We start from the raw sequence: 11,768 nt of genomic DNA, 5'->3' as shown, positions 1-11,768 counted from the left end.
TTGGTCGATAACTAAATATATTTAAGTTTTCTTTTTATTTTTTTTTAATTTAACTTTCTAAGTGAGTTTCCTAAAAATAAAATTTCTGGAGCCGCCACTGAGATGTGATAGTGGGAATGAGTTAGCTTTCTCTTTATTTATTTAAATTATTTTCAAACTTAAAAAGTCTAGTCTTTTCTCATTATTTGTTTAAATTATTTTTAAACTTAAAAAGCCAAGTCTAAGGCTTGGCCTGCTGGCCTAGTGGCGTGCTCACTGCTCAGTGAGATCTTAGTTCTCATGAGTTGTGAATTTTAGACATTTTTTTTATATATTATCTTAAGGACTTATTTACTTGAAAGTATTATATAAAATATAATAATAATAAAACATACCAATAAAATAAGTAAATCTTTGTATTTCTTTTTATTTTTTTTAGAATCAAAACGTAAGTCATTATAACTATTTACTTGAAAGATTAATTGTAATTTTAATTTAGTGTTTTATGCTTTATTATTTTTTATTTAAAAATTGAGATAATATACTTGAAAGTTATTTAATTTCTTTATATTTTAAAATCAAGATTACTCATTTTTATAGTTTTTTTTTTTCATATTATTTTTTTTATTATTAAATGATTTATGACGTCATCACTGTTCAACCTCGGTTCAACCTCTGTTCGACCTCAAAAACCTTGAACATTTCCTTTTTCCAGTTCTATGAATGGTCCGGGTTTCAAAATCATGGCTGCATAATCTCTTACATGAGATTTTTGCTTTCTTATATAAATTGTTTATAAAAAAAAAAGTTAAAAAAACTGATATATATATCTATAATATTAGTGCACACCTATAGATAATTAATGTGTATTTGTTAGGACATATGTGATTCACTTGTTAGGAACATATGTCACTATTTTATGTAATTGGTTAATCCTTTGACAAAACACACTTTACTTGTAATTGGGTAGATCTAGGATGCGTTTGATACTTCAAGAAATCTTGTTTCAAGTTCAAGTGTTAAAGCCATGCAAGTCTGTCCAAGATTCAAGTCTGAAAAGTGCCTATCATTAAAGCTCGACAACTAGCATCTATCGAGACCTGTAGAGCTATTCCAGCCCGTGGCTCGATAGCTGCTTGACAAATAGGCATCTGCTGAGGTTTATGAAAAATAGAGTTTCAATTCTGTTTTGACTCCAATCCATGATTGTATGTTTAGGCTTTCTTCTCTCACAACCCTAGACATATAAAAGGATTATTTTAAGGGCCGTCAAAGGTGACACAAGTTGCACAAGCGTTGAGCAAAGTTTGTTCAAGCAAATTGTGACCGGAGATAGAATTTTCCCTAGTTTATCTTTCTTGTGAAGAAGCTGCTGTGTTTGTGCACCGTAGGGTTTTGTAACCAAGGAGCTTCTTGATCTTCATCATGTGATGAATTGAAGAACTTTGCAGCCAACAACCTTCTCTAGTTGGTGATTGAAGTTGCGTACTGGGATCCGTGCGATTGGTTAGTCTCGTACTGGGAGCCGTACATTACACGGAGAGATTGTCACTATAGAACAAATCCAATTGGGTATTGGGGTAAGGGTTCAACTGTAGATTGGTATAAGATACTCGGATTCCTTTACTTGTAACCACTTGTTGTGATAATAGTGGATTCTCAGGAGTGATGACCTTAAAATCACTCGGTGGGGTTTTTGCCGTGTAGGTTTTCCCCATTTGTAAACAAATCATCGTGTCAATTTATTTGCCGCTGCATACTTAGTTAAATTAGTGATTTGTTTGTGCTACCACACGTTTGCATGTTAATTTGATTAATTAATATACTTGGCTAATTAATCAATTAATTCATCACAAGGGGTCAATACATTTTTGGCCTATAAAGTGGTATCAGAGCAGGCACACTTTGATTAGGGTTAATCTTTGCTGTGTGATCCATTGACCCCTGTTTGTCATGGATAGAGGACAGTCACTTATTATACCTCCTTTATTTGATGGCACTAACTATGCATACTGGAAAGTACACATGAGAGCTTTCTTGCACTCTTTAGATGAGAAAGTGTGGCAGGCTGTGGAGATAGGCTGGACTAAGCTTATAGAAGCACCGGCCGATTGGGATGATGCCAAGATCAAGGCGGTAAACTTCAACATTAGGGTATTGAATGCCTTATTCAGTGCGGTCACTAATGAGGAGTTCAAGAAGATATCCTCCACTGAAACTGATAAGGAAGCATGGACCATTCTCTAGACAACCTATGAGGGAACCAAGGCTGTCAAGGATTCAAAACTTCAGAGGCTCACTACAAGCTTTGAAGAGATCAAGATGGAGGAGGGTGAGTCATTTGATGAGTTCTATGCCAAGCTCAAGGACATAGTAAACTCAGCCTTCAATCTTGGGGAAACCATTCCAGAACCCAAGATTGTGAGAAAGGTGCTCAGATCTCTACCCGAGAGATTTCATGCTAAGATTACCGCAATAGAAGAATCGAAGGACATTGACAAGATTCCTTTGACAGAGCTGGTTGGTAATCTGCAGACCTATAAGTTAGGTTTAACAAGAATTGGTAAATCGGGTAAGAGCAAGAGTATGGCACTGAAGGTCAAGAGCAGTGACACGGATGAGTCTTCAGATGATGAAGATTCTAAAATGAAGTCCTACATTACCAGGCAATTCAAGAAGAAGAATGCAAATGGAAGAGCTTCAACAAGGACCGTAGGCAATCCAGTTCTTTTCAGTTCAAGAGCCAAGACAAAGGGAAAAAGTATGCTAGGGATGGTGGTCAGTATACTGTTCCCTCAGGACCAAAGTGTTTTGGGTGTCAAGGCTTTAGACATATGAAACAAGATTGTCCCACATATCTCAAGACCATTGGAAAGGGCAAGGCACTTGCTGTTACATTGAGCGACATTGAGCCTGAGGATGATTCCGACAATGAGGATGATGAAATCCTGAATGCCTTTACTACCACTGTAAATCCTACTGAGGGGATTGTTGAAGATGTGGATGAAGAAGAGGATTTGGTAGATTCTAATTTTGAAAATATGGATGATCAAGATGATATCCATATAGCCTATGAGAAACTGTACAAGTTTTTTGAGAAGCATGAGAAACTTTATAGGCTGGCCACCAAGAAGCTCAGTGATGTGGAACTTGATCGTGAAGAGCTTTCCACAAAGTTTGATGAAGCCAATTAGACTATTGGAGTACTGAGGTTTGAAAATAATTTCTTGGCTGAGAAGACCAAGAAGCTTGAAGCGGAGCTGTTTCAAGTTAGAGCTGAATTGGAGAGGACTTCAAGTGCAAAACTTGATGAGATGCTCAGTATTCATAAATTTGCTTCTGATTGAACCGGTTTATGGTATGATTTCTCTTCTTCTAGTATTGCTTTTGCTAGTACTACTATTTTTGTTTCTCCTGCTAATAATGTTAAAATTGAGAACAATGATGTTAAAATTGAATTAGCTAGTGAGAACTTAGACAAAGGTAAATCTATCTTAGGAGCACCACCTAAGCTTGATAAGAAAGAATTAAAAAACCCTAGGGCTAAGAAGGCTAACTCTCAAAAGTCTAAACAAAAGAAGCGGCATCTCTGTCATCACTGTGGAGCAGCCGGTCATACTCGACCTAATTGCTATAAGTGGTTAGCCACTCAAAAGAGCAACGACATGATAGCATCGGGAAACTAGAATTAGTTTCCATCCTCTTTTGCTCCTCTTGGAGATCTTTTCAAAACCCTCATGTTCCTTTTGCATTTGAATGGTTTCAATTCTTCCCCTTCACCGCTGGTTCAAGGGTTTACTCAAAGAAAATGTTCTTCTAAGGTGTGGAAGGAAAAAGGTTCCAAGTGATTATGTCACTTTTTCTCTCTCCTCTTTTTTTTTTTGTTCGCATTACTTGAGTGTTTTGCTTTACTGTTTTGAGTCAGTCTAGTTTTATGCTTAGCATATTTGTTGTTTTTAGTTTTGTTTATTTTGTTTTTCATATAAAAATAAAAAAATTAAAAAAATTTTGAAAAATTGAAAAATACAAAAATAGTGTGTGTATGTGTACATTGGTACTTGTGTACTTTGGATGGCCATTGAAACAAAATTTTCTAAACTTTGTATCTTTTGTAGCTTAGATGAGCATCTCTATGCACAACTAAGCAAGTGAGTTTTGTGGCTCTTGTTTGTGATGAGTAAGATTAAGTAATTTCTTGTACTTAACGCTCGTATCACTCTTTTTGATGGGAAGGACTAGAAAATCCTAAGAGAAAGGCATAAATAACCATCTCACCACTATTGCCCGCCAATCATGAAATGACATCTGTATGCTTCGGCATAGCAAAAATTCAATGTCAATGACATTTGTATGCTTCGGCATAGCAAAATTGGAATGTCAAATGCTTAACATCATTGGGTATTTCTTTTCTTTCTCTTATATACCCATGCATGATATTCTTATTAAAAGAAAAATATGCAAAGAAAAATAAAAAGCAAAAAGATCAAAATGCTTTATATATGATTGTAAGCGTGTATTCTAGGAAATGTGGGAGTTATAGGATGTACCTCAAAGGTGATAGTCTCCATCAAACAATTATGATTGTGTGTGAGTTAAAGTGATTTTCTCATATCTCAAATCATCATAACATGTATACACTTATGCAATCTTGCGATGTTTTTCACACACAACACGTAATATTCTTTGCTACTCTTGATACATGTGCAGGTACAATGTGATTTGGTCATCACAAGGTTTACATGTGTTCATGTATGCTTACTAAACTATCTTAACTTGTTTTTGAAATATAAAGTTGGTTAGACTTGTTTAGTGTGTGTGTGTGTGTTTTTGGGATCTATGTGCTTATTTTTTGTAGGTTGAGAGATGATTTTGAGTGTTTAAAATGCTGTTTGGATCATTGGTTGAGTTGCCTGCTTCATTGTATTCATGTCTGTGTTTTTCTCTTCTTGAAAAATTGTTTTTAAGCAATCTCGACACCTCCTTGACACCTCTCGATACCTGGCTTATTTGTTGAGCTCTTCAGTTGCTTTTTATCGCAATCTTGACACCTTTCAATAACTAGGTGGATCGATCGAGAAACCTTCTGTCCCCTCGATAGATCCTTGATAGAAACCTCGATCCATCAAGTTTCGCCTTGCCTTGGATACATGCTTGATAGCAGCTTTTATTGAACTCTTTAAAGCTTGACAGATCCTCGGCACCTCTTGATCTGTCTAGATTTATTGAGGTGCTATATAAGGGGTTCTCTCGATCTATCCGTGTCCTTTCACCTCCAAAATCTCTCTCTCTCACTTTAAACCTCTTTCTCAAGGATTCCAAGACCCTAATCAAGTTTTCTTCACTTGGTAAGTGTCTAAATCCCTCATTTTCATGCATTTCATGCTTTTTAACCTAAGTTTTTGGGATTTTTGAAAATTTTGGGGTTTTTCAAAATCAAAGAGGTTTTTGCAAAATTTTTGGGATGGGTTTTGAAGATTTGATCTTAAAAACGTCATGCATTGCATCTCATGAGCATTATAACTGTATTTTCATGCATTTAGATGTGTGCTATATTTGTTATCTGCTTATGTGTTGGTAGTTTTGGATTGGGCTGAGCCCATGATGTTCTTTCTATTGCATGTCACATGTTCATGCATTCTCATGCATACACTCTTTCTTTTCAATATATCTTGATATATTTGAACTGCTTGGGACTTTTTTGATTGTCTTTTCTCTCTCTCCCTCTCTTCGTTTACATTAGTCTACTTCTATGGCACCCAAACGTAAATCTGCTCCGTCCCGGAACCCTCTTCGTTCCAGGGGCATCTTCTTCTGCTGACACTACCCCTTTCTCTGTCTGGTTCCGTGAAGAAAAGGCCATATTAGACTTCTTTGAGAACTTTTCCCAATGAGGCATTCATTTGGAACGCCACGTCGTCTTGTCGGACTTCTCCGACATTGACCTTCCCACTGTCATCTACAGTCGAGGTTGGGAGTCACTATGTGACGTCCCGGTCACATGTCCATCCATGATGGTCCAGGAGTTCTACTCCAACATGCATGGATTCAATTTTTTAGTACCTCATTTCATTACTCGCGTTCGAGGTACGCATTTTGTTGTCACACCGGAGATTGTCTCCGATGTGCTCCGTGTCCCTAGGGTAGAGCATCCTGACTACCTTGGTTGTGATTGTCTTAAGACAGTGTCTAAAGACGAGCTCATTTTTGCCTTCTATGAGCGTCCATCTGATTGGGGTGATCGTCAGTTTACTTCTTGTATTGGCTTTGATAAAAGCCCTCGTTTTCTTAACATGGTCATGACTTTTGTACTTCACCCTCTTTCTAATTATAACTCTATTACTAAGCCCCGTGCTCGACTTTTGCTTTCTTTGATAGACCATCTTACTATAGATTTTCCCTCTCATTTCATTCTTTCTATCATAGATGTCTATAAGGATACAGCGACCGTGATAAGCTCATCTTCCCTTCAGCTATCACGAGGCTTTTACTCCATTTTGATGTTCCTTTTCCTTCTTCCGAGCCCTTCCATGTCATGGGTGCTATAGATGCTGGTACCGTTAAATGTAGCGAGGCACAGTTTCATTTGAGGCGTTCTGGTACGGCAACTCCTCCCACTCCTCCAACTCCATCCACCTCCGCTCCCTCTACTTCAACGAGAGGTGTGACTCTGGATGCGATCATGGCGCAGCTTCAGCGCATGGATGCTCGCCTTGATACACTTTCTACTGAGTTGTATCAGGTGAACACCCGTGTCAGCCGTATTGCTAGACAGCAGGTTTGCCTTGGTGGCTTTGTGGAGTCTCCCTCTACTCATCCCGAGGCATTTGAGACATCTGAGGACGATGATGATTCTGATGACAACGATGATGATAAGGATGGCGATGCTAGCTCTTCCGGCACTGACGAGATGTCTACTTGACACTTTTATCCTTTGTCACTCTTGACAAAAAGGGAGAGTAGTTTTTGTTAGTCATAGTCAGGGGGAGGGTTAGTATGAGAGATTTTTGACAAGGGGAGTGTTTATATGAGGGATGTAGTGAGGATTTGATGTATTTTTTTTTCTTTTCTCCATTTTAGATATATTATATCTTGTACATAGGTCTTGTGACCATTATTGACATACATTGTTCTTATATTTCTTTTATAATGATGTATGTTTTTCTTTTCACCTATCTCTCCATGTGTTGTTTCTTTTCTTTATTTGTACACATGTTTCTTATATCTTGTATGCAATCTATTATTTCTATTTCACACAAAGATGCCTTGATGAGTTTTGTTTAAAGTGTTTCAGAAATACAGGTTGTCAAAGTCTTTCTTGCTATAGACTCTCTTCTTGCAAAGTTTTTTAAGAGTTTGTGTTAGGATAGATTTTATTGTATTCAACAAGTGAATATGAGTTGAGTGATTTATGACTTCTCTCATATGTTCATTTGATTGTTGTGGTTTTGTCATGGATTGCCAAAGGGGGAGATTGTTAGGATATATGTAATTCACTTGTTAGGAACATATGTCACTATTTACTTGTAATTGGGTAGATTTAAAATATGTTTGATACTTCAAGAAACCTTATTTCAAGTTCAAGTGTTAAAGCCATGCAAGTCTGTCCAAGATTCAAGTCTGAAAAGTGCCTGTCATTAAAACTCAACAGCTAGCTCGACAGCTAGCATCTATCGAGACCTGTAGAGCTGTTCCAGCCTGTGGCTCGACAGCAGCTCGATAGATAGGCATCTGTTGAGGTTTATGAAAAACAGAGTTTTAGTTCTGTTTTGACTCTAATCCGTGATTGTATGTTTAGGCTTTCTTTTCTCACAACCCTAGACATATAAAAGGATTATTTTATGGGCTATCAAAGGTGACACAAGTTGCACAAGTTTTGAGTAAAGTTTGTTTAAGCAAATTATGATCGGAGACAGAATTTGTCCTAGTTCATCTTTCTTATGAAGAAGCTACTTTGTTTGTGCACCGTAGGGTTTTGTAACCAAGGAGCTTCTTGATCTTTATCGTGTGATGAACTGAAGAACTTTGCAGCCAACAACCTTCTCTAGTTGGTGATTGAAGTCGCATATTGGGATCCATGCAATTAGTTAGTCACGTATTGGGAGTCGTGCATTACAAGGAGAGATTGTCACTATAGAACAAGTCCAATTGGGTATTAGGGTAAGGGTTCAACTATAGGTTGGTATAAGGTACTGAGATTCCTATACTTGTAATCGCTTGTTGTGATAATAGTGTGTTGGGTTCTAAGACTTTAGGTTTAAATGTATTAAAACTTTAATTTGTAATGTTGGCAAACCATGATCAAAATGTTTAGTCTTGTTTTAGACTTGCTCAAAATATGTTTTTATGTAAAGTTGGAATCAAGTGAACTGCAGAATTTACTGTGTAAATTTGTTTGGCTCGATCGATTGAAGCTCGTGTAGATTTTTTTTTGTAGAATTTTCCAACTCAGCCCAAGCCCGTTTGATGTGTAGGGTTTTATGTTTTGTCCTAAGTATAAAAGGGAAAACCCTAGCCACGTTTTGAGGTTGCTCTTTATGCTGTGTGTGTGAATCTGTTGTAAGATCTAGAGGTGTTTGCCTTCACATACACTTAGGGTTATCAAGATCTAGATTGATGTCAAGAGCTTGGTGATCAATTCAGTCGTAGATTCAAGAGCTTAAAGATATACAAGCGGGAGTGCTTGTGCTTGCTGGGAATCCAAGAAAGAAGTAGTCCATGGCCTCGGAGCTGTCACGTGGTCATGGTAGTAAGTTTCCTACTCGAGGTAGTAATAAGATGTTAGTGTTCTAAGTCGTTATTGTGTAAACTTCAGTTCTTTCATAGAGGATTTGTTTTACCTTGAGGATAGCTAGGCTAAATCCTCCCCAGGTTTTTTATCGGTTTGGTTTTCCTAGGTTATCATATCGTTGTGTTCATTATTTTCCACACTTTACAATGATATGATATTTTTTTGTTAACCTAGATTTGTTTAATTTGACTAAGTAATCACTTGACTAATTAACTTGGTTAATCTGGTTGTGTTTTAAGGGGTCTAAAAACGTACAAGTGGTATCAGAGCAAGTAGCTCTTTTGTTGTAGATCCTTTGATCTAAGAGTTGATCCTTAACTTCGGTTGTCATGGAACACGGACATTCTCTTGTTATTCCACCTCACTTTGATGGGAATAATTATGCTTATTGGAAAGTAAGGACGAAAGCATTCCTGAAATCTATTGATGAGAGAGTTTGGAACTCCGTTGAATACGGATGCGAGAAGCCCACTACTCCTGTTAGTGAGTGGCAAACTTCTCAAAAAGAAGCAGCCATTTTTAATAGCAAAGCTATGAATGCTATATGTAATGATTTTTTTATGGAGGAATTTAAGAGAATTTCTAATGTTGAGATTGCTCATATTGCTTGGAATATCCTCTAGATTGTGCATGAAGGCATAAAGGCAGTTAAAATCAATAAGTTGCAGCAATTAACTACTAGATTTGAAAGCATTAGGATGTTTAATGATGAAAGTTTTAATGAATTCTATGCTAAACTTAATGATATTATTAATTCTGCTTATAACTTAGGTGAAATCTATGATCAACCTAAAATTGTTAGGAAGATACTTAGATCTTTGACTGAGGATTTTAGACCCAAAGTAACTGCCATCACAGAAAGCAAGGATGTGGATTCCATCCCTGTTGATGAACTTGTAGGATCTCTTCAGTCCTATGAGTTGGACCTACCTAAGACAAGCAAATCCAAATCAATGGCTTTTAAGTCTGTTGATGATGTTGATGTGAATGGATTTGATGATGAACTCTCTCCTACAGAGATTTCCTATCATGCCTAGAACTTTAGAAACTTTTTTAGAAACAACAATAAAAGGGCAAGAGGTAAGAACAATGCTGAACCTAGAAATTTTAGGAGGAATGATCCCACTAAGGTGAACAACACTGAAAAACCTAAAGAGAAGTAGGTCAACTTTCTAATAATTCTATGGGTCAACAATGTTTTGGGTGTTAAAGGTATGGTCATGTAAAATCTGAATGTCCTACATACTTGAGGTCTAAGGGTAAGGCTATGGCTGTAACCCTTAATGATGATAAAGTGTCTGGCAATGAGTCTGGTAGTGATGAGGATGGAAACTTCATGACTTTCACTACTACTGCTGTAGTTGATGAAAGTGTTGTTGTTGAAGAGAACCCTTCTGATGGGGAACTCTTTGAGGATGCAGATTTACAAGAAGCCTATAATAAACTTTGCAAAGTTGCTGCAAAGGATGCTATGAGTGTTGATCTAGGCTTAAAGAAAATTGCATCTCTTGAACTTGATAAGAAGAATTTGCTTGTGAAACTGTTTAATACTAATGAATTGCTGAATAATGTGAAGACAGAGAACATGCTTTTGCTTGATAAAGTTAAGAATTTGGAATATGAATTATCTGTTGCTAGAGAACAAAAAAATAGGTCTGCTAGTTCCAAATTTGATCATATGCTGAGTGTTCAAAAGTCTCATTCAGAAAAAATTGGCTTAGGTTTTGTAAAAAGCATCTCTGTGCCTAAACCCCATTCCACAAACTTTAGGTGTCAAGGGTATGGTCATGTGAAATCAGAATGTCCTATATTCTTGAAATCAAAGGGTAAGGCTATGGCTGTAACCCTTAGTGATGATGAAGTTTCTGATCATGAGTCTGGTACTGATGAGGATGGAAACTTCATTGCTTTCATAGCTACTGCTGTTGTTGATGAAAGTGTTGTGGTTGATGAGAACCCTTTTGATGGGGAACTCTCTGAGAATGCTGATTTGCAAGAAGCCTATAATAAGCTTTGCAAGGTTGCTGCAAAGGATGCTGTGAATGTTGATTTAGGTTTATAGAAAATTGCTTCTCTTGAACTTGATAAGAAAAATTTACTCTTGAAATTGTTTTATGCTAATGAATTGCTTGATATGCTAAAGACTAAGAACATGTTATTGCTTGATAGAGTGAAGAATTTGGAGCTTGAATTATCTATTGCTAGAGAACAAACAAATAGGTCTGCTAGTTCCAAACTTGAATACATGTTGAGTATTCAGAAGTCTCCCTTAGACAAAATTGGTCTAGGTTTTGAAGATAGCATCTCTGTGCCTAGGACTTATTCCACAAACTTTGTGTCTTCTTTTGACCCTTTAGTGAGTGAGATTGTCAAACCAATAGAAGTTACACCTCCTAGGAGGATTAGGGTTGATCTTAAAGAGTCTAAGTCTAAGAATTCCACCCTTCTTAAGGATAAGTTGCATGATAGACCTGTATGGGTTTGTCATTTTTGTGGAAATTCTGGGTATATTCGTCCAAACTGTTTCAAGTTGCAAGCTGCTAAGCGAGCAAATAAGCCAAAAGTACCTGTGCCTCAAGCAAAAGATCCCATGGTACTTATTGGTGAGTTGGTAAAGGCTTTAAACCTTTATTTCAATCCTGGAGTTGCTCATCATTCTAATATGAATAATAACTCCAATGCAAAAGTTGCATCTAAAAAGTTTTGAACACAAAAGGCTCGATCTAATTGAGTCTTTCTGACATGGTCTTTGTACTTCATCTCTCTATTCTTTGTGACCATTCTTCTTTACTATTTTTTGTTTTCTTTGTTTCTAGGATTTGCATTGCATAACATTCATGCATTTCATGCTAGGTCGTTTTTGTTATTTTTTTCAAAAATTAAAAAAAAAAAAAACAAAAAAAAAGGAGGAAAATGAAAGAAAAATGTGTTTTGCATTATTTTTCTTGGATTTGTAACCAAGGTTGGCCATATTATCTTTACATAACATGTTTATGTACCT

Source organism: Quercus lobata, chromosome 11 (assembly GCF_001633185.2).
Source record: "Quercus lobata isolate SW786 chromosome 11, ValleyOak3.0 Primary Assembly, whole genome shotgun sequence".
Classification (NCBI taxonomy): Eukaryota; Viridiplantae; Streptophyta; class Magnoliopsida; order Fagales; family Fagaceae; genus Quercus; species Quercus lobata.
The sequence above is the reverse complement of the archived record's forward strand: the minus strand, read 5'-3'. Positions refer to the sequence as shown.